General features: G+C 38.7%; 1 protein-coding gene across 1 annotated transcript in view; it reads left to right on the forward strand.

Annotated features, from left to right (window-relative positions):
• The window catches only part of TRDN (triadin), a 255,364-nt gene that overhangs the window by 193,475 nt on the left and 38,415 nt on the right, over nucleotides 1-23,474 (forward strand). The window lies entirely within an intron of this gene.

Raw genomic sequence — 23,474 nt, forward strand, 5'->3', positions numbered from 1 at the left:
CTCTTTAATATCTCTAAGATCTCTTCATCTTTAAAGAGAAAGAACCACTATAACTGCTCAATTAAGGTTTCCATATCACCTGAATGGTGCCACAGTGCACATTGTAACAGTGCAGTTCATTCCTCCCATTGCCTCCTGGTTCCTTAGATCTCTTATGCAATTTTCTGGTTTGGTACTCTGGAGACTAGCCCAGCTTTTCCAGTACCAATGTCTCCTCTCCATAGTGACACATCAGACTGGGGATAAACTTGATTCTGAAGGTGGTGCGTCACTGAGGGGAGGGGATATTGGTGCACTGGGGGTTCTGGGCCCGCCTTCAGTGCACCAAACCGGACATTTGTAAGTATAAATTGGAAAAGATCTCAGGAACCAGGCAGAGATGGAAGGAACTGATAGTTATGGATTTGGAAATCTTAATTGAGTAGTTATAGTGGTACACAACTACTGTAGGTAAGCACTGGTGTACTGTACTGTATTGTGAATCTGCAATGAGCAAGGTACATAAACTGACCTGATGGAATTCTGGGCTATTGCACTTTCTTACTCTTTAGTGCTTACTCGTGTCTATAAATCTTAAAGGGTATTTATCTTCTGAGAAAAAAAAACAAACATTCAAATGAGGGCTAAAATATATGGAAAATGTAAATGAATCAATGTTAAGGAGTCAATGTACCATAAAGGCAACGCTTGTGGAAAAGAAGTCCAGCCTTAGCTGCTCCCATTCTGGTTGTAAGTCAAGTACCTGTACCTGTGCAGCACTTCCTTCTGAAGTGGAAATGCATTCTTAGTAGGGATGGTCCGAACCCTCCAAGGTTCTGGTTCGTATGAACCCGAACGCTCGGCATCAGATTCCCGCTGTCTGCCCGCTCCGTGGAGTGGGCGGATACAGCTGGAGGACCGCCTAGAAAACTGGGATACAGCCTATGGCTATGGCTGTATCCCAGTTTTCCAGGCGGTCCTCCCGCTGGATCCGCCCGCTGTATGGAGCGGGCAGACAGCGTTAATCATTGCCGAAAGTTCGGGTTCGTACAAACCCGAACCGAACTCGGTTCGGACCATCCCTAATTCTTAGCAGCTAGTGTAGAGGCACATTGGCCCAGCGGTTACGGAAAAGGTGTTAACTAAGAAACAAACATTCAAATCGTCTGTTCTGGGTAGAGAAATATGGTAAAATAAGTGATCCATGCTACTGTATGTGGTGCTCTTCTTTGTACACCACCGCACATGTGGCAGATTTGTTATATATATTTCTGATTGGTAAGATGCTAGCAAAAATCCACACATTCCAGAGTTCTGCATCAGATGAATAGAGTGGATTTTTGTTATTGATTATATTGATTTTTGTTTTGATTATTATTGTCCTTGTAAACGGGACAATAATAGGCCAAACTGGCTGATTACTACCCAATGTAAGTCCCAACGTTTTAAAATATTTTCTCAGATATGATATTATAATGTGTCAAACTAGACTAACACCTCCTTCTGTGTATTCTTTCTTTTACCGTTATAGAATAAAAAAAAATGCAATTTATTGAATGTGGACACTCTCTTCTAAATAACTTAAGAATATATTTGACCTACTGCCAGGCTTCAGCGCTTACAAAATAGCACGCTCTTATAGTGACAAAAACACCTGCAAACAGACATTTATGGCAAACCTAGCAAATGCTGTTCCAGAAAGTGATTTCAGATTATATAAACTGCACAGAAGAACGACTTTCAAGCAAAATTCTTTGCACAATCTATTCTAGCCCTGCAAATTCTTGTCGTTCATAGCTTACTGAGCTGAACTGGTATTATTTAGGAGTGGATTGTCACAGCAGCTTAGAAGGCTTTTGCATGAGATAATCTTATAGCAGAAAGGGTTTGTGTGTTGGTTTTTGGAGAAGATGTGATCTGCATTGGCCAAGAGATATATAGTACATATAAAGTGCTATAAGCTTGTCTGGTTGTTCTATTAACATTGTATATTACACTCCTTGTTATGATAGAAGTTTGGATTTTCTTCAACTTTTCAATGTTGCTTACTATATTGAAATTACTTACATTCAATTACATGAAAACACAAATCTATTAAGTCATCATGTAAGCTAAGTATTGGAAGGGGTAATGTAATAATAATAATAATAATAATAATAATAATAATTAATTAAACTATAGTTGCTATGTATGTGTAATCACGTACACTTGTGCTTACATTATATTTAGCTGACTTTTATTTTTTTCCGCAAACCACATTGTGTGTCTTTTAACTATCATGCTATCTTCAAACACTATCTTTTTGGCGCGTTTTACGGCCATCTTTTAGAACATGCTCTCCAGACTGGAACAAATACCCCACTTCCTGCAGAACTTACAACAGCTGATAAGTACTGGAAGGCTTAAACATTTTAAATTAAAATAAATTACAAATCTCTGGCACCAGTTAATTTGAAAGATTTTTTTTTCTAGAGTACACTTTTAAATAGTAACATACTTTATTTGAGTTCAGTATGTGCCTCCCTGTGCATTAAAACAATAAAAGCCGGAATACTTACCTCCCCTGCTTTCCCATCACTTCCTGTGTCAGATCTTCTGGTCCCCATTGTGGTCCTGTTCTTTATATTTTTAAAACACAGGGCAGAGCAGGATGTCATTTGAAGGAGAAAGAACAGGAAAGGGAAGATCTGATGGAGGCAGCGGCAAGGGAGATAAGTATGTCAGCCTTTAGGCACAGGTAGGCATATACAAAACTTTTATATTTACCTGGAAAATACCTTTAAATGGTATTTATACTGGTGGCTGTAGGCTTGTACACCTATGTATCATTGCAGCCACACAATACAAAACCATGTATGCAAAACACAAAGTAATGTAGCAGAAAAACAGCAATGTTAGTGAATGTAATCCAGTGAGATCGAAATCAGTAAACAAGGGGGTACCACATGACAATAGGAGTCAATGAAGAATGATGAGGATCAATAATAGATACCCAACAGTTTCCAATATATTCCTAAGACAATAGCAAATCAGATGTGTCAAGTCGGATTGCTTGACATTTGAATACTGATAGCTGACAATGTTGGATGCGCCCTAGGGAGTCCTGGGAAACATGGATACAGCCACAGGCCGCTGGTATTTATATACCGAGCAGTCCTCCTCTAGCATGCTCCCGTTGCTTTCCTCTCTAGTCAGAACTAATATTACACAGAACTGTATAGCAAAAACAGAATGTTGTTATTTGGTTCTGCCTGCATTCAAAACCTATATTGCAAAATTGTCCACAAACCCACTTTGCACAAAAGAGTTATGAGTTGACACCTTGCAAAAGACTGGATCAGCATTGCAGAAGAAGAATTTGTTTTAATGCTAGGAAACCATGTTGGTAAGGCTGGAAGAAAAAAAAACAAAAAAAAACTATTTTACTGCATTTTATGTTAGGGGAAAAAAAATCTCACAGCATGAAAACTGCCTTCAGGATTACTGGTTTATTTAGATGTAGTGTTGTGAAGTCCCCACCCCCACAAAAACTCATATGAAATGATTTCTGGGCCCATTTACTTATGAAATGTATATTTCTACAAGAATTTCTATCACTTAAGGTAATATACAATTAAGGAAATTGTGATCATTTAAAAAAAGCAAACCTCTAGTGTGTAGAAATAAGCTAAATTGGAAGATTGTATGTTACCTGAAACTTTATCTCAGAACTATGTTTAAACTGTCCGTTTGTTACTATAGAAAAAAATGTTGTTTTTTGCAAACCACCAGACATTTGGAGTCATAATCTGGAATAATAATAATAATAATAATAATAATAATAATTATTATTATTATTATTATTATTATTATTATTATTATTATTTCAGGTCATTGGTTTTATTGAAGAGCAATTTACTTTTGCTTTGTACTTATTAGGCTATATTCACACTACGTTTAACAACATCCGTTGCATAGTTATACGGTTGGCCAGCAAGCTGCATTCAAAACATTCCTGCAGATGATTCCTCTGTATCGGCTGTAGGAACGTTATTTTCTTAAAATTGACTTGCGGGCACCTTTGAGTATGCCAACAAATCCATTAGCCATTCACTTCATTGTAATGTGCCGGCCGACTTTACATTGTGTGAACAGCTAATATTTCCGAACGGTGTTCCTTTAACAGCACCTGGAAATAGTAGACAGGTACATTATTTTAACGCCCGTTGTAAAGAACGGACATTGACATAACGATATGTGAACAAGCGGGCGGCATTGCATTGACTTCAATGCAATGCAGCCCCTACAGTAAAGAACGGATGCTGATTCCATTGCAATCACCGTCTGTTCTTTACTTAAATATAACGTTGTGTGAACATAGCCTTATGGTGCAAACAAATAAATTTTCTCCATAGGTTCTAAGAAAAAAAAAAAAATCCTTCTTTTTGCTTCAACACCCTCTGCAGCTTGTGTGTTATTCTCTAAAGGTTTCTCTTCACTTCCTCATCTTCATTTTGCATATAAGGAACAAAACAACAACAACAAATTGGTGTTTTTTGAGCATGGCGGCTGTTTGTAATAATCTTTTGTTATTGATGGTCGTCATTATTAAAAAGTGGCAGTTTTTCACCTAACAAGACATTGTGGGAAAATAGCCCAAATGTGTCCAGGGTTTCTGTACCCCATCCATCCATTGTCTGGACTACTGTACAACCTTTCTTCTGCTATAATCTCAAACATGAAGAGAGAAAGTTTATGTGGCACATTTATGTTATCTTTAAGTGGCAGTTAAATGGTTGGAAATTCTTACTGAAGACTTAAAACTATAAACTCGTTCGTTTTGCATTTACAATGCATTCAGAAAGGTTTCAGACCCTTTCACTTTTTCTCATTTTGTTATGTCGTGGCCTTGTGCTTAAATAAAAGTTCAAGTACCCCCCCACAATCATTCTGTCAATACCCCACATAAAGTGATAACGTGACCCTTTATTCAGTAATTACTTGAATATCATTTGGCAGCAATACATTTTTCTCACAAGATTCTCACATCTAGATCTGGGGAATTTCTGGCCTTGTTATTTGCAGCTTCTCTTAAGCTCTGTCAGATTGGATGGGGGTCATCAGTGGACAGTAATGTTGAGATATCTCCTAGAGATGCTCAATTAGGTTCAAATCAGAGCTCTGGTTTGGCCATGCAAGGACATTAACAGAGTTGTATGAAAGCCAGTCTTATGTGATTTGGGCTGTTTGCTTAGGGTTATTGTGCGCCTCTTAGTAAATCTGCTGTAAATCTGGCCAGGGTTAATAAAAAAGGGGGACTTTATTAAAGGGAATCTGTCAATAACCGGGCCCTACCTAAGGTGCTGACAGTGTTCTGTAGCTGGCAATCCCCTAATGAGCATGCTCTCTTTCGGTAATTTGCCTGTGCAGTGGATTATGCAAAATCTCAGTCTCCTACTGTAATAAAGTGTCCAACATGAGTTGTTTGTGCAGATGTGTAATCAGCCGATTACAGGACCAAGAGTCGAATCCACACCAGGTATAACAAGCACAGGAGTATTCAGATTTGCACACAACGGTGCAACCAGGGATCATCCAGAGGTAGATGGCATAGTAAACATATACTCTTTTATTGCAACGCGTTTCGCCCTATATTGTCTAACATGGGCCTTTATCAAGCATACAGAGCAGACACTACATGAGCAATATATAGGCACATCTTAATGACATCATATTGGGCTTCCAGGTCGGTGACCTCAGGAAGTCCTGAGACAGAGGTAAACAAATATAAGCACATGGCAGACAGAGGTAAACAAATATAAGCACATGGCAGACAGAGGTAAACAAATATAAGCGCATGGCAGACAGAGGTAAACAAATATAAGCACATGGCAGACAGAGGTAAACAAATATAAGCACATGGCAGGTTGTCACTATGTAAACCAAGGGCAAATAACATATGTAAAGTTCATCAGCCCATAAGTCCATGAGATTCCGAAGTTCATAAAATCATAGGTCCATAAATTCATAACCAGTTCTTACCAGTAAATCAATAAATAAATAAACAACCATATATCTCCACATAAATGAAGAGGTTAGTCCATGCAAAGAAATGATTGTACAGACTAAGCATAAAGTGAATGTAGTCACTAAAGTGCATGGTCTGTTTAAATAAACATGATTGTGTTCTTATGTGGGTAAAATTCATTGCTTGAGGACAATAACCCCCATCCTGGACTGATAAACAGGGCTCCAGTGGTGTGGAGGAACGGAGTGATCCTTCTGGTGTGTGAACTTCGGAATCTCATGGACTTATGGGCTGATGAACTTTACATATGTTATTTGCCCTTGGTTTACATAGTGACAACCTGCCATGTCCTTATATTTGTTTACCTCTGACTGCCATGTGCTTATATTTGTTTACCTCTGTCTGTCATGTGCTTATATTTGTTTACCTCTGTCTCAGGACTTCCTGAGGTCACCAACCCGGAAGCCCAATATGATGTCATTAAGATGTGCCCATATATTGCTCATGTAGTGTCTGCTCTGTATGCTTAATAAAGGCCCATGTTAGACAAATAGGGCCGAAACGCGTTGCAATAAAAGAGTATATGTTTACTATGCCATCTACCTCTGGATAATCCCTGGTTGCACCGTTGTGTGCAAATCTGAATACTCCTGCGCTTATTATACCTGGTGTGGATTCGACTCTTGGTCCTGTAATCGGCTGATTACACATCTGCATTTGCTTCTCCCACCGTCGGTGGTGACGTCCCCCAGTACAGCTGCGGAGTACACCCCTTTATGCTGCATATAGAGTTGTGCCTAAATTTTGCACAACCTATCCAGGTGAGTGGATCCCTGTAAGACCTTGCTACCATTCACCTGGTTATCTTTTATTACACGAGGAAGCGCCCCCTGTCTCTTTTTTTCTCATGAGTTGTTTGTGCCACACTCTGGCACACCTTACCACTCTTTCCTCCTCCCTCATCTTCATGAATAATTACTGCTGACCAGACTCCTGCTCGCTCAGCTGTCAGCCAGTGTCTCCGATTGCAGATCAGTCCTCTATAGGCAGGTTATGTCTGAAAGAAACACTCAGATATATTTGAATCGCTGAGTCCAAATGTGTTGAAGCTGTGGTCTATGTGTAACTCACCTGTCTAGAGACCTGCCAGCAGTTCATTCTCTGGTTCAGATCCCCTAACGTAAATGAAAGATTGCATTTTATTTTATTTTTTTCTCATTATTGTATCATTTTTAAGGCTATGTTCACACACACTGAATTTGCTCAGTATTTTGGTCACTTTTTTCTACTAAAACCAGGAGAACAATGCCCGTTGTTTTAAAATAATAGCAATTATTTGCCATTAAATGGAGGCCATCCACTTAATTTCAACGGAGATCGGAACCAAAGAATGAACTGCTGGCAGGTTTGTAGACAGGACGAGTTACTCCTAGACTACTGGTCCAACACATTTGGGCTCAGAGATTCAACTATATCTGAGTGTTTCTTTCAGACATAAACTGCCTACAGAGGACACTGTGTGACAGCTGAGTAAGCATGAGGCCGGGCAGCATTGATTATTCATTAAGAAAAGGAGGGAGGAGGAAGGAATAGTGAGGTGTGCAAGTGTGTGGCACAAACAACTCCTGTTTGACTCTTCATTACAATAGGAGACCTGAGATTGTGAATAATCTATTGCGCAAACTAATTACCAAAAGGTACCATGCTCAAAAGGGGACTGCCAACTACTGCACACTGTCAGCACATTAAGTAGAGCCTGGGAGCTGGAATTTTGTTTGAACACTGCCATACAAGTATTGTTCTTAAAATTCAGGCCCAAAAGTTTAATATTTATTTGATTAGATCAGGAAATTATTCCTTTGGGTGCTTTTTGCAAACTACAAGAGGGCTTCTATGTGTCTCTTACTGAGGAGAAGCTTCTTTTTGGCTACTCTGCCATAAAGCTCTCCATTGGTGGAGTGCTGCAGTGATGACTGACCTTCGGGAAGTTTCTTCCATCTGCACACAGGATCTTTGGGGCTCAACTAGAGGAACCAGTAGGTTCTTGGTCACCTCTCTTACCAAGGTCCTTCAAGGCTGTACTCCCCATGGCCTGGCTTTTTTTCTGGGACAGGGTTGAGTCTGAATCAGTGTCGGACTGGCCCACCAGAAGACCAGAGGATCCTCTGGTGGGCCCACACCTTTAGAACCTGCACAAACACTGACTGACATCTTGGTTCTCACTAGTTCTTCATTGGAGGGCCCCCAGGATCATTTCCTCTGGTGGGCCCCAGATACACCAAACACTGGTTCAAATCCTATTAACAAACACAATAGGTGTTTAAAAGGGATGGTGTGGTGATTCACAACTTAATTCCCATTAGCCCCATTGCCTGATGATGGTACTGGTGGAGTGAAACTAGATGTTGGGGCAATGCAATAGTGTTTTATTCCTATTCACCAGTATTTCAGGTACTCTGCATCATACTGCATCCACCAGGTATGATGATTTAGCTGGCAACAATAAATGCAATAATAATTGGAAACAGTCTTTTAGCCTGTAGTGTTTTTCTTTCCACAGGTGACTCCAATCAAGGTATAGAAACATCTCAAAGATTACCAAGAGAATTGTGAGGCCTTTAGAACTATACGTTTTTGTAAACATTTTAATTTTCTCTTTTTAATAAATTTGAAAATATTTCCAAAACTTTCATTAAGAAAAACTTGACTTTTTCATTTTATTTAGCACACACACAACTACAACATAACAACATGTAAAAAAAAAAAAAGTGAAAGGGTCTGAATATTTCTGTATGCACAGATTGCTAAACTCCACCCATTTTGTGCTATAAATTCATGTATGACTTTAAAACATTCAATAAAATATAAGCAAACAGTTGGGTGCACTTATCATAACATTCAGCATATTCTATACCCTTGTATTTGTCCATCCCTGTGTCTTGTCTTTGCTCTGCAAGTTTCTATTTTGAGGAATTTTCTCATCTCAATAGAATTCACTTGAATGGGGCCACACTTCAATTTCACAATCATTGAGATCCCAAAGGTCAGAACTCCACTGACCAAAAAGTAATAGCATATCCTATCAATATGCCATCTTTTCATGAGATTTGATTACTCATTTAGGCTATGTTCCCACACAGTTATTTTGCTCAGTATTTGGTCAGTATTTTGCAACCAAAACCTGGAGTGGATTGAAAACACAGAAAGACCATATTCACACACTGTTGAAATTAAGTGGATGCACGCCATTTAATGGCAATAATTATTTGCCATTAAATGATGACCATCCACTAAATTTCAACAGTGTGTGTGAACATAGCCTATGGCTATGTTTACACAACTTCGAAAATAGAGAAAAGTCAGCTGATTTTTCTGTTTACAAAAAGTCTGTTTTTGCCGCAATTTAAATGACTGCAATGGCAATGCATCGAAATCAATGGGAAGACGGATGCCCAATGCGCACAATGTATTGAATAACAGACTTTTTTGCCGCTGACGTCAAAGTAATGAACATGATAATTATATTCAGACGTCTTTTGCAAACAGCAGACGTTTTTTATTAGTTTTTCACACACAGTTTTTCTTTTGTCACTGTTCTTTCTCCGTTTTTACTATTAATTCAATGGACTTTTCAATTAAGCCGCAGAGGTAATTAGTAACCCCAAACTGCAATAATGTGCAAACACCAGTCTGCTAAATAACATCCATTATTTCAGAGTTAAAATGACGGACGTCATTTTAAATGGAGCTGCAAAAACGTTGTGTGAACATAGCCTTTCTCTGTTTTCAATCCACACCTGATACTGAGCAAAAATACTGTGTGGGAACATAGCCTTAAGGTATATGTAAGCTGTAACCACAGGCAAACATATGGCAGTGGTGCAACATTTTAAAGCTACAGCTCTCCTTGCGCCTACATCACCCCTCTTTGCACCTTGCAGCTATGACCTGCAGGATTTGTCTGCAGTTTTCGAGGTGTTCCATGCATACAGAACATTACAAACTACTTAGAAAAGCAAGGATTTCAGTCAAATTAAAGGACCCCATGCACTTAGAATGCATAGTAAGGCTATGTTCACACAACGTCAAAAATATTGAAAAGGCGTCTGAATTTCATATTTTAAAAAACGTAATCATACGTAGTCATTGTAAACGACTACAATGGCAATGCATTCAAGTCAATGAGAACACGGACGTCCAATGCACACGGATGTTTTTGCCGCGGACGTCAAAATAATGAACATGATCATTATTTTCGGACGTCTTTTGCAAACAGCGGACGTTTTTTCATTAGTTGTTCACACACAGTTTTCCTTTTGTCACCGTTCCTTTCTCTGCTTTTACTATTAAATTCAATAGACTTTTCAATTAAGACACAGCCAAAGGCCAATTAGTAACCCCAAACTAATGGTGCGTTTACACAGGCAGATTTATCTGACCAATTTTGGAAGCCAAAGTCAGGAACGGACTTGAAAAGAAAGGGAATCTCAGTCTTTCCTTTATGACCTGCACCCTGTTTATAGTCTGTTCCTGGCTTTGGCTTCAGAAATCTGTCAGATAAATCTCTCTGTGTAAACGCACCATAAGGGTCCATTTACACAGAAAGATCTGACAGATTATCTGCCAAAAATTTGAAGCCAAAACCAGGAATGGATTTGAAAAGAGAAGAAATCTCAGGCTTTCCTTTATGACCTGATCTCTGTTTATAGTCTGTTTCTTGCTTTGGCTTCAAATCTTCGGCAGATAATGTCAGATAATCTTTCTGTGTAAATGGACCCTGAAATAATGTGCAAACACAAGTCATTGCACTAAAGGGAGGCCAGTCTGCTAAATTTTAAACTGAGCTGAAAAAACGTGTGAACATAGCCTCAGGAATGATGCTTTATTTATTGTCCGCTTATTGCCAGTAGATTTGCTGGTCCAGCTAATCTGTGGGGTCATAGAACAGTCCCTGGTCCGGCACAATGCACACAATAACCATATGAATATAAACTGGTAGTATTTCTATGTAAAATTTGACTAGCTTAATGAGTTAAAAAGATAACCAGTCTGTGCATTTAATCCAAGGAATTTTACAAATATTGTATGCTCTACTACTATAATGCCCACAGCTTGTTATGTAGCGTATTGTTGTCCGGTGGTGAATTTGCCTTCATTGAGGAAATGGCATTTTAAAAGCCAGTAATGAAATGACAATATCTTCTGTAGTAAGTATCCCATTGTGTTAACAATTTAAAATGAATTGCAAAGCAGCACCATCTATCTATTGAATGTTCCATACTGTGCTGTATTTTGTTTTAATCGTTACCATTGCCTTTTGTGCAGCAAATAAAATTCAATACAGTGCAATAGCTTCCTGAGAAGTAACAATAGATTTTCTACTAAAATCTCTTCCCCTCCCAAGTACAGAACAAGGTAGAAACTCAATGAATAGGGGAAGCCATGACTTACTGAGATCTCAACCATGTTTAATTGTATTTTAAACAATCAGAACAATTTAATACTTTTACAGCTTGTATTTAGGGCTCATGGCGCTGTCTGGAGTTGGGGAACAAATAATTGTAGTCACCTTATTAACAAAGAATATTTCCTGCAATGCAGTGAAATACATGGATGCATTAAACAAATGACTCAGCATAGGGCAAATATGAGTCATTTTATATTAGTCCATCTCTGAGCAGTAGACTGGATGATTAATACTATTGTCATCTTCACTGCATAATAAATATATAATGACAGATAGTACATTTTCTAATTTTACTGTGTTTTTTTCTTTCCATTCTTACTGTACATATAAGAGTATGCACAGACAATTCCTGGGAATAAAAAGGAACTCATTGTCTGAATTTTGTTTTAATTTATGAGGACCAGGTACCAAAACATGTTTATATCTTCTAATATGTGTCTATTTTATGACCATGTATTTTGTTTTATTAGTATATTATTATAGGAAATTATCTGGCATGAGCTGCTTTAATCAACATTTAAAGAAATGTTTTACAGCAAGCCCCATGGACATGTGAAACAATAGACTGAAGAGAACCTAATGGTTTTTATGGGCTAGTTTTGTAGGCATGCTCTGTGATCTGACTATTACCTCTTTTAAATTTCCTTATCCTTTTGTATCTATTTACTGGTGTCGCCTTTCACTATAATCCTGTCTGTGCTAAAATGTAGACTGCAGAACAGGTAGGGTCTGTTTACTATTAGGCCTAATGGCCAGAAGGGAAGCTATTGCATTTCAGGATTATTTTTGTAATATATGTAGTTAAATGAAAGATTAAAAAAAAAAAAACAAAAAAAAAAATCCTTATATTGTATGTTTAACCCTTTCTGGTCCGGGGTAAATTTAGCCCATTCTTCATTTTTCAGATCTGACCTGTCTCCCTTTATGTGGTTATAGCTCCACAATGCTTTAACTTATCCAAGTTGATGTGAAACCGTTTATTTCTTTTCATTGTACTTTAGGTTAATGGTAGATTTTGGTCGGTAGCCGTTTCAGGAAAAACTGGAAAAATTTGCTTTTTTCTAGTTTTTAAATTATCTGTGCTCACCGTGCAGGTTTTTTCTTGTCCAAATTGGTAAAAAACAACTTAATTTTTTATTTCTCTCTTTTTTTTCTTTTTTTTTTAAAGCTGTCCCACTAGGAGACTTGATTGTGCCATCTGCTGATGGCTGATATAATAACCGATCAGTACTGCAGTGTATTATGCCTGTCAGTGTTAAACTAACAGGCATAGCTAATCAGAATCTTTCTTAGAGCAGAGCTTGATTGGCTTTCATAGTTATCATCTATGGCTACCATCAGGACTCTACAATCATCCTGATAACACCGCTAGATGCTGCGGTGTTACTGACCACAGCACCTATAGAGGTAATTGTCATGATCAGAGCATGGCTCCCTTGATGACAGTTTCCATTGGGTGCCCAGCTGTTACTGACAGTTTAGACCCACTGCAGATGGCACAGGCACTGCTTCTGCCAACCAGGTATGTTAATTAATGTCACTGCAGCATCAGACATAGGCTGTGTTCACACAACATTTTTCCTCTCTGTTTCTGAAAAGAAAAAATTACGGAGGAGATTTATCAAACATGGTATAAAGTCGCCTCAGTCGCCCCTAGCAACCAATCAGATTTCACCTTTCATTCCTCACAGACTCTTTGGAAAACTAAAGGTGGAATCTGATTGGTTGCTAGGGGCAACTGAGCCAGTTTCACTTTACACCATGTTTGATAAATCTTTCCCTGTGTCCGTCATTTTGAGTTTAAAATGATGTTGGTCATTCTGCTCTTTGGCCACCCATCAGTGCAGTGACAGCTGTTGGTGGACTATTGGTGGACTTTTCATTGAAAAGTCCATTGGAGTAAAAACTGTGAAAGGTGAAAAAAAGAAAAACTGTGGGGGACATTTATCAAACTAATTGCGCCTGTTTTTAGTCTAATATATCTAGTTTGTGCTCAAAATAAATCTAATATGAATTTATGAAGATTATTTAGACAAGACTATCCAAATTCGATGCGACTTTTTGAATTAGTTTTTTTTGTTGTTAATTAGATCGAAAGTGCGAATTTATTAGACTAATTAAAAGATCATTATTTTTAAGACACATTTACTATGCTATTAGACAATTTACATACATTTGACTAAACACATTAGATTGGAAATTATGCCAAAACATCTTTGACAAAATCGTGTTTTTAGATTTGTTAGTAAATATCCCCCTGTGTGTGAAGTAACTGTCACTGACTGATTGTTACCCCTGCGTAACTGCGGGGGTGTCTATTACTTTCGCACAGGTGGGGGTATAATACTTACTACCATAGCATTGCATTGATCAGTATATGCAATCTAATGATTGCATATATAAGTCCCCTAAGGGACTGTTTTCAAAAACAGCTAAATCCCTCCCCCCAATAAAAGTTTACATATTTTACATCTAGTAAAATCTAACAATCTTGTTCCCTTGCTGTAAAAAGTGTAAACAAAAAATGTTAGGGGGGACACATACCAGGATTGACAATTTATCAAAATATCGGAAAAAAATAAATAAAAATGATAAAAAAACAACCATTTGCATCAATATGTTATTGTAGATCACTGCACAAAAAGTTAGCTAGCTCTTTACCAACCACCAACTACTGTTTCAGTAAAATAATATATTCTTGTGTTTCTTCTGATCATCCCAACTAGAGATGAGTGAAGCGAATCCTGGAGGAGAGAACAAGATTGCAGCAGGAAGTTAGAGCAGAGCAGGGAGAGACTAACAGAGGGATTTAGGGACGGAGAGGATAGGAGGGCTGAATATGGGTGATTCTTTGATGTAGCTGCAACTGAATGTCTAGTTTACCAAGTAACTGGGTGCCTATATGAATATACTGGGACCAGTGAAGACAAAGTCCATATTATTCACACACTGGGCACTATAAACTCCTGTAAACTCTTGAGTTATACCAATTTACTGGGATCAATGAATTGAGCTTATGCTTTACCTAATCAGTGCTAACACTCCACTCCTACTGGGTTAAACAAGTTGGGTTTCATTACTGAACTGAGTGTGCGCCTTACATAATCAGTGGTTGCACTCCACTCCTGTCCTGGGAAAAAAATATATATTACGCCACTGATCCACCAAGGTCCACTACAGTCCATGGCGGAAATTTGACACTTTTACAACAACATGCTTTAACAAATTCGCCCTTCTGTAATAGTCCCAGTATTGTAGCTACTATAGTTTTGGCTGTTGTAATGAAATTATTTAAGATTCGATTCACAAATTGCAACGAATTTGATCAAAAATTTGCGAAATTTGCAAAACAAATTTCCACCTGCTTCGCTTATCTGTAATTCCAACCAACTAATCTCTGATTGGGTCGCTTGTTCTTTTTTTTATCTTTTTATTATTTGTGTTATTAGTTTTTCCTGAGAAGCCCCCTATCTAGGACCCTGACTTATCAAAAGAATAGATATAATGTGTCCCTAGCTTGACTGAGATAGACAAGTGCTGTCAAACCTATTAGTATTTTGTGCAGCCTTTCCTATCGTAATGAACAGTTCAATACAATATTTACGTATTTTGCAATTTTGACAGTTTTGATGATCATTTGATTATAACCCTAAAAGCACTTCCTGGTATTGTCTGCTAGGAGAACATTACAACAATAATTGTGTTATTAGTATAAGAAGCACAACACATTAAGACTTACTTGTGTACTAATCTTTAGATAATTGCTCAATATTTATTATAATCACATAATAATTGCACTAAGGTTTCCCTCAAAGTGAAGATGTAAAGCTTTATAAATATTCTTGTTTTTTTGTTATTGTTGCCAGAATTGTCCCCTTTTGTATTATAAAAATTGAATTTCCAAATAGAAACAGCTTTACATTATGTTTATGTGACTGATCTTTAGTTTAGTATATTTACATTGATACAGCAGAGCCTTTTTTTATGTTAACAATGGAAATGAATTTGTCACTGTGCTCCGCTTTTGTAAAATAAAACACAATATTATGTTAGAATATTGACAAATATGCCACAGCTCTCCATGCCTTCAATTGTCTTAGGTGTCATTAGATGTATCAAAATGTGTTTGATGCTGCATATATTACAATAATGATTCACTGCATGATTCAAAAAAGACGATATAAAAATAAAACTTTTCATCGTGACCGGCCTCTATCTCCAGTAACCTTACTATGATTCACTTTTTGAAATTTCAAACAAATGAATCAGCAATAATTGTGTCCATACATAAAAATATAGTATTATATGACAACCAGTTAAAGGGAATATCCTAACCTGTTAATAGAGTATAATAGTGGACCTTATATAGAGGCACATAGTATGGTGCTTGGATGTTCGCAACAGATATATTATTATGTCAATGAGGCCATTTGGTGCACTGGGGAAGGAACCCTAGGCCTCAGTACACTGATAAAGTTAACCACTCACTCTTCCCCTTATGCCCCTCATAAAAATTTAGGCTGAAGGTAAGTCTCTTAACTCAATCCTCAGCGCTTTTCCCGTGCAGTTAGAAGTTAGATCCTTATACTAATCGGGCAATCTGGAGAATTGGGGATTGGGCATTTGTCCAATTGATGACTACAACAGTTAAAGAGTCTCTGATTTTTAGTGCTTTATAGTCATAGTTTTACATATAGGCAATGCAAGGAGGTCCCCTTAGTGGCCAGTGTCTCTGCCATATTGGATTGTGACATTGGCAACAAGGCTAAAGGTATCCTAAATTACCAACCACCAGAAAGGATGCAGACATGGACATGCTGTTGGCCTGTGAGCATAGTAGGCTTTATACTTTACATCAAAGCACTAACTTTAGTGTCTGAAGGGGAGGCTGGGGGTAGAAGCCCTTTAAAAACCACTGGTGTGTTGGAGGTAGGCAGATGCAACATGACAAGGAGTCTTTCTTCGAAAAACAGACAATGTATCCTGCCAAGTTGACTGTGAGTTGTAAAAATCACCGCTTCTGTCATCTTGGGGCTAGATATGGACTGACTTTTGCCGTGTGTTTTTCGTGGATGTACATGGCCTGTGGTTAAGGCTAAGCACATCATAAACCTCCAAGTGGCTAGCTATAAGGAGTATACTGGTGTTAATCACTTTTTTTGTGAAGCAGGAAGCACAGCCTTCTAGACAGTGACAGAGAGGAGTACTGCTTACCTTCACTGTAAATCTCCAATTGAAGAAGGGCCCACAATTGTCAGCAGGGTTTAAGTCTGGTGAAGAAGGTAGCCTTATCATTATTTTCTCATCTTTAAGGCATTTACTGGCTAGCCAGGCAGTGAAGTACTTCAATGCATGCATACAAATCATTGTCCTTAATTAAAAATCATGATTCTTTTACCAATGCTTGAAGAGAGTGTCTTCTAAAAACTGTCAGTAGGTTTGAAAGTTGATTTTGAGTCATTCTTCAATATGAAAAGGTGCAACAAGCCCATTTTTATTAATACCAGTCCATACCGATACCCCATCTATGATATGCTATCACCTTGCTGGCATTAAAGTGGAGCTCTGTGCCCATTTCTGATACAGCCTTGGGCCCATTGGTCTGTCAATAGTCAGTCTCATCTCCTCTTCTTCAGAAGTTCTTGGCCCATTCTTAAAGTTTCAACTGTCTCCAAGGTGGTGTTTGCGTATGGTCAAAATATGCACTTGCCTAACAGTGAAGTTGGATCCATTATGGGAGCTGAGCCAAAAGTTCCTAGTTCAGGTTAAGTTAGTAAACACCTCTATTGGTCAGTAACGTTACATATGCAGACAGGTCAGAGAATGTAATAAACCTGTTTAGGCCAGTCCTATTAGCAATGGGCTACACCAGTTAAGGTCCCCATACACCTTAGACTTATGGCGTCCGAATTGTGCCGCTTGCTGCGTATTTTGTCACTGGCAGATGTCATCTAGAGAACCCACCAACAGATGATATCGTTGGTGATAGGGGCCGGCCATGACGGAAAATCTCGCTGCGGCTTTCCCCTCCCTTCCCCATAGAGAACACAGGGATGTTCAGCCCTGCTGAATGTTCCTGTGTATGTGGAGAACAGAGGACAGGCGTCAGTTATTGAAGGTGTATAGTGGCCTTTAGAGTCCTTGTAAGTAGGTCAATTACAGTATAATTCACAGGACATATTACTTTTGCTACTACACTTTATTTATTTGTTTATGCATCGCAAGAATTCATGAAAATTGACAATAAATGCTTTATAACATATTCCACAATAAGATGCATATTTAGATGTATATTTACTGTTTAATCTAAAAAGTCCAACTATGGATCTTGGTATGACACAGAGATCTAGTACAGATGCTGCACGGTTGATATACCTGGCCATGTCTTTAAGAAAGAGACTAACATTAGAGTCCTGACAGAAGACAACTGACAAAAAAAGTAATTATCAATCCTATTATTGACTATATCCCTGTGAGTGGGGTTCGGGTTCTCTTTTCTACCCAATGGCTGTTGTGGGAGAAATAGTTGTGGTGGGCCATAGTAGCTTAGAAGTTTTAAAGCGAACTGTTACAATAGTGGGGACAATCAGATACACTATTGAAAAGCAGCCAGATGCATCAGAATCAGATACACTAATAGATGACAATCAGGTACAGCAACGAGACAGGTTAGGAAGAAGTTAATTTTTCTTGGTACACTTTACAATACCATGCATTCCTTTTACAGCATTTTTAATCATTGGTAGTCAGTGTCATTCCTGGCCCTTCAACCCTCTCCCTGCTGCTGCCCAGCTCTGAAACCCATGGATGTTGACTTGGCTGTGAATAATCCATATGCACTGAAAGTGCTGTTTTCTGTCTCTATTGTGCAGCCACAATAAGGCAATGAAGTCACTTGCTCTTTACATGCCCTCAATGTGCCTGATTCACCAAGATATGGATCACTGCTGCCGCCCATCCCCATCCCTGCAACATCATAAGGGCCATAGACTTCAGTGAGGTTGAAGCGGTGTCACAAGGAAAAAAATGCTCAAAAGAACAAAAAACATGGTTATTGGTTAGGTAGAGTCTAATACTGTGACAAATTGCCAGACACAAGGCAGTAAGCTTTAATAGTATGATGTCTAGAGTGAAAAAAAAATCAGGTTTCAAATAAGCATATATTATATAACATTGTGTTATAAAAAAATAAAATAAAAAAATAAAAAACATTGCACCTCCTTGTGTACATAATATGTACCTAGAGAACTGTGGCCGCTAAGATTTTTAAGTGCATTAAATTTAGAAACATTTTAGTAAATTCACTGATTTGAATTAAACCATACCACAGTTCCGTTCTTTAGAAGGGAAACCAGTGTGAGATAAAAAAAACTCTATGCTACATGTTTATGAACCATAGCTACTAAAAATACTTCCTAACAATCATATCCTATTGCACAGGTCACTATTCCTCTGTATTCAGATGATAATACAATCCCTCTGTCAGTAGACAGCTTGCAGAACACATATTAATACAGTTCAGATACATAATCACAAATTCATTGACTGCAGCTTGTAAACTATATAAAAAATATCTTCCATCTCCCAACTGGTAAAACACACAATCATGTTACAAATGTTATCAGGTAAGCAGGACTATTCATCACGTCAGAGTAAGAGATCTATCAGTATGTACAGCAAGTGTGCGTTTATACATTTTGGTCCTGGGTAAAAGGTAGTTATAAATCATTTCGTAGCATGAATGCCTTGGTATTTTTAAGAAAAATCCATAACTGGCAAAGCTGATAGGAATGAAACATTTCTACAAAATTACTTTTCACAGCATTGTCATCATCTGACCTTTTAAAACCTTAAGTACATATAGTGTTCGAAGTCTTGGATAATATACCAAGGCCAGACAAAGATTCTGTTTAAACAATGTGCCCTTTTATTTTAGAAACAAACACCAGTAGACAAAGGACTAAGTCCTGAGTATAAATATAAAAGAAGCCAGTTTAATGAATGCAGCTTTACTGCTGAGTACATAAAATAAACCACAGAATCACTGCAAAACATACTCATTAGTGAAATAATTTTAAAGGGATATCCAGAATTGAGAAAACATAGCTGCTTTCTTCTAACAACAGTGTCACATCTGTCTCAGGTTGTAAGTGGTATTACAACTTGGAAAACACTTGTATAGGTTATCACTAGGGATAAGCGAACCAGCTGAGGTTCTGGTTCGTATGAACCTGAACTATCGGCTTCTGATTCCTGCTGTCTGCCCCCAGCCTGAGGACCGCCTAGAAAAGTGGGATACAGGCTATGGCTATGGCTGTATCCCAGTTTTCCAGAAGGTCCTCAAGGTTGTATCCACCCTCTCCACGGAGCGGCAGACAGCAGGTATCAGAAGCCGATGGTTCAGGTTCATACGAACACGAACCTCAGCCGGTTCACTCATCCCTAGTTATCACCATGGTACTAGTTGGTGGCATCCTACTGAAAACACTGTATTTGAGCTTAATTTTTTTTGTCAACTGTAAAGGTGGCTATATACCGTCAATACGTGGTGGCCAAACAATCATTTGACCAATAATTATCTCTTCCAGAACTTGGGTAGTGAAATTGTATCATAGTCGACTCCTATGGCCACCAAAATCATCTACTCGCCATCAGTGGTCAGTGGACTCTCGGAAGACCTCCATACACTTTATACTGACAGCAAGACATAACTGTAAAAATATAGTAAACCCCAGTAGTAAATATTTGAATCAAAAATAAGATTAAGTGTTTTATTGAACTTTAGGGACTGATCTGCTGTGTTTTTCTTACATAATATGAAAGTAACTTGAAAGGGAACGCCAGCGATCTCATAAAAAGTAAAATGAAAATGAAAAGTTTCCAACTTGTGTACATATCGTGGTAAATACTTGTGATCAAAGTAATTTAGGAGTGATACCTTTACTGGCCAGCAAACAATATGTATTTTTCTGGCTAACACGGTACCATGCTATACATTTTTTTCCAACTTGTGTACAGCCATATTCAAAAGTTTACAAATGATCCCAGTTTTACATCATGGCAGCAGGTCAGAAAACCACATCTCCCAGCATGCATTGCACCTCAAAGCCAACTGCCAGGTATCCACCTGTCTTGGAGTATCTGCCCACCACTGTCTCAATCTAATTCTGCTTTGCCCAGTAAACACAGTATCTATTTATTTATAAATTAGAGATTATAGAATAAGAGAGATGAAACAACAGTGTTTCCTTACCCCTTCACTGTTATTTTCCCACCCTTGGCCAGGTGATCACTATGTGATGTCAGTGATGAACGGGGTTAAAGATGAGATGTTACAACATCCATGGCAACAATAGACACAGAGAGCATGTGACCTCTGTCTCAGAAGGGAGGGGGAGGACAGAAGAGTGGAGACAGAGTGGAACAGGAAGAGAGGATTTTCAGCAGCTTCAGGCTGGGTTCACACCACAGTATTTTTGCTCAGTATTTTGGTCCTCATATTGCAACCAAAACCAAGAGTGGATTGAAAACACAGATAGGCTTTGTTCACACACTGTTGAAATTTAGTGGATGGCCATCATTTTATGACAAATAATGGCATTTATTTCATAAAAACGGCCAATGTTTTAAAATAACGCCAATTATTTGCCATTAAATGACGGCCATCCACTAAATTTCAACAGTGTGTGAACTTGGCCTTTCTGTGTTTTCAATCCACTCCTGGTTTTGGTTGCAATATGAGGACCAAAATACTGAGCAAAAATATTGTGTGTGAACATAGCCTCAGGGAGTCAGGATGTGCTGCGAATAAACGGCCCAATTCATGTAATAGAAACTTATTATAAACAAGCTTAGATTATGGGTTGGGATAAAAAGGGGTAAATTTTTCTTACCCAGAGTTCCCTTTCAAAGTGTACCTGTCATCAGAGCTGCTGCTGGATCAGCTGTGAATTCCAGAAGAAGAAGAAGGGGCCTCAATGGCTACAAACACATATGAGACAATAATGCGTGCAGCCCCCACTAGATTAGAATGAGGAATGCACGCATTGTGGTCTTGTATGTGCTCATAGCCATGGAGACTCGAACTTCCACCCACAGAGTGAAGTACACCACAGATCTGGCAGAGGCCCAGATGACAGGTACACTTTAAAAGAGTGTGTGTATATCCCCCGGCTCACTCCTACTTGCTTCTCCAGGTCCCCTGCTCGTGACGACTCGCTCAGCCAATCACTGCGCCATCCCACCACAGCCAGTAATTGGCTAAGCAGTCCGTTACTGAGCAGAGAACCTTGAGAAGCAATCAGGTGTGCACCTGGTGAGTGTGGACAGGAAAGCACAATCTCTTTATTATTTTTAACATCACAGCAGTTAAATAGTTAACTTTTACAAGGCCATGACACTATAAATTTTTGCAGTGGAGTGAAAATCCGCTGAGAGAATTGAGTGCCATAATGATGAGTATTGGAGTGGATTACTGGAGGGTAACGGAGTTGGATGCAGCCCTAAGGCTGCCCTAAAAGAATGGGTACAGCCATAGGCCATAGGCTATGTCCATGTTTTCCAGGACTTTCTAGGGCTGCATCAAACTTCTTCAGCCACCAGTAATCAAATGCCGTATTCTCGGGTTTGAATCCCACCCCAGCATGCTCGAAGTTCGCTCAACTTTAGTCACATCGCAAGTGTATTTGGATTTGTTATTCATGATTCATTCATTTTGAATCTTTAATAAATAGTAAAAGGATAAAATCCAGATAAAAGCAAATTCATTATTTTAGAGTAGGGTTGCAGTTCGTGCAGCTATAATTTTGTTACAAAGACATGCCATGTCAATTTCCTATTGATCCACTAACCTTATGTCGGACCGATAGATTTTAAAGAAATGCATCTGTGTTAATGGTATTGGCTGAAATATGCCTCCTGGGTTTCAACTAGAGATGAGCAAATTGTACTTCTCAAACCGAGATTCGTTACGAACTTTGCAAAAAGTTGGGTTTACAACTGAAACTTTTTTTTTTTTAAGTTCGTGATGAGTTCATGAAGATGGTGCAGGATAGTTACATAGTTACGTAGTACGGTTGAAAAAAGACACATGTCCATCAAGTTCAACCACGGAGGGGATGGATACAGGGAAGGGGGAGGGGTGATAGGTTCTATACATATGCATTTATATTATTTTGGTCTAAGAACTTGTCTAGCCCTGTTTTGAAGCCCTCTACTGTTTTTGCTGTGACCAGATCCTGTGGTAGACTGTTCCACAGATTCCCAGTTCTCATGGTAAAGAAGGCTTGTCGCCTCCGAAGGTTGAACCTTTTTTTCACCAGTCGGAGGCAGTGCCCCCTTGTCCTTTGAGGGGGTTTTACCTGGAACATCTAAAAATAAATTAATCATATTTCCCCTTAAATGTCTCTTCTCCAGACTAAACAAATGTAATTCTTTTAATCTCTCCTCATAACTAAGATGCTCCATTCCCCTTATTAGTTTAGTTGCCCGTCTTTGTACCCTCTCCAGCTCTAGAACATCCTTTTTATGAATCGGATTCCAAAACTGGACGGCATACTCCAGATGAGGCCGCACCATAGCTTTATAAACTGGTAATATTATATCTCTGTCCCGAGAATCCATGCCTGTTTTAATGCATGACAATATCCTGCTGGCCTTAGATAATACAGTGAAAAGGCAGGGCAGGGTCATATTTACCACTAGGCACCTGTGGTCCGATGCCCAGGGCAGTACCTTGCAGGAGGGGCGGCACCAGGAAGCAGGGGAGGAAAAAAAACAACTGTTTTTGTTTTTATTTGTTTTGTCTCCCACCTCCCGGTCAGACTTGCCAGTTAATCTGGTGACTTTTTGAGGGGGGGAGGAGGGAGGTATGATCAGGTCTCGTGTGGCAGTATTGGTCAGGTCCGGTATGGCAATGACGCCTGGAGCTGTTATCTACCAATCTACCAACCCTGTGGTGAGAATTCCTTCAGACAATATGCAGATGGCTCTAATCATTCATTCCATGTGGAAATGTATGTT

This window comes from Dendropsophus ebraccatus, chromosome 6 (genome assembly GCF_027789765.1).
Source record: "Dendropsophus ebraccatus isolate aDenEbr1 chromosome 6, aDenEbr1.pat, whole genome shotgun sequence".
Taxonomy (NCBI): domain Eukaryota; kingdom Metazoa; phylum Chordata; class Amphibia; order Anura; family Hylidae; genus Dendropsophus; species Dendropsophus ebraccatus.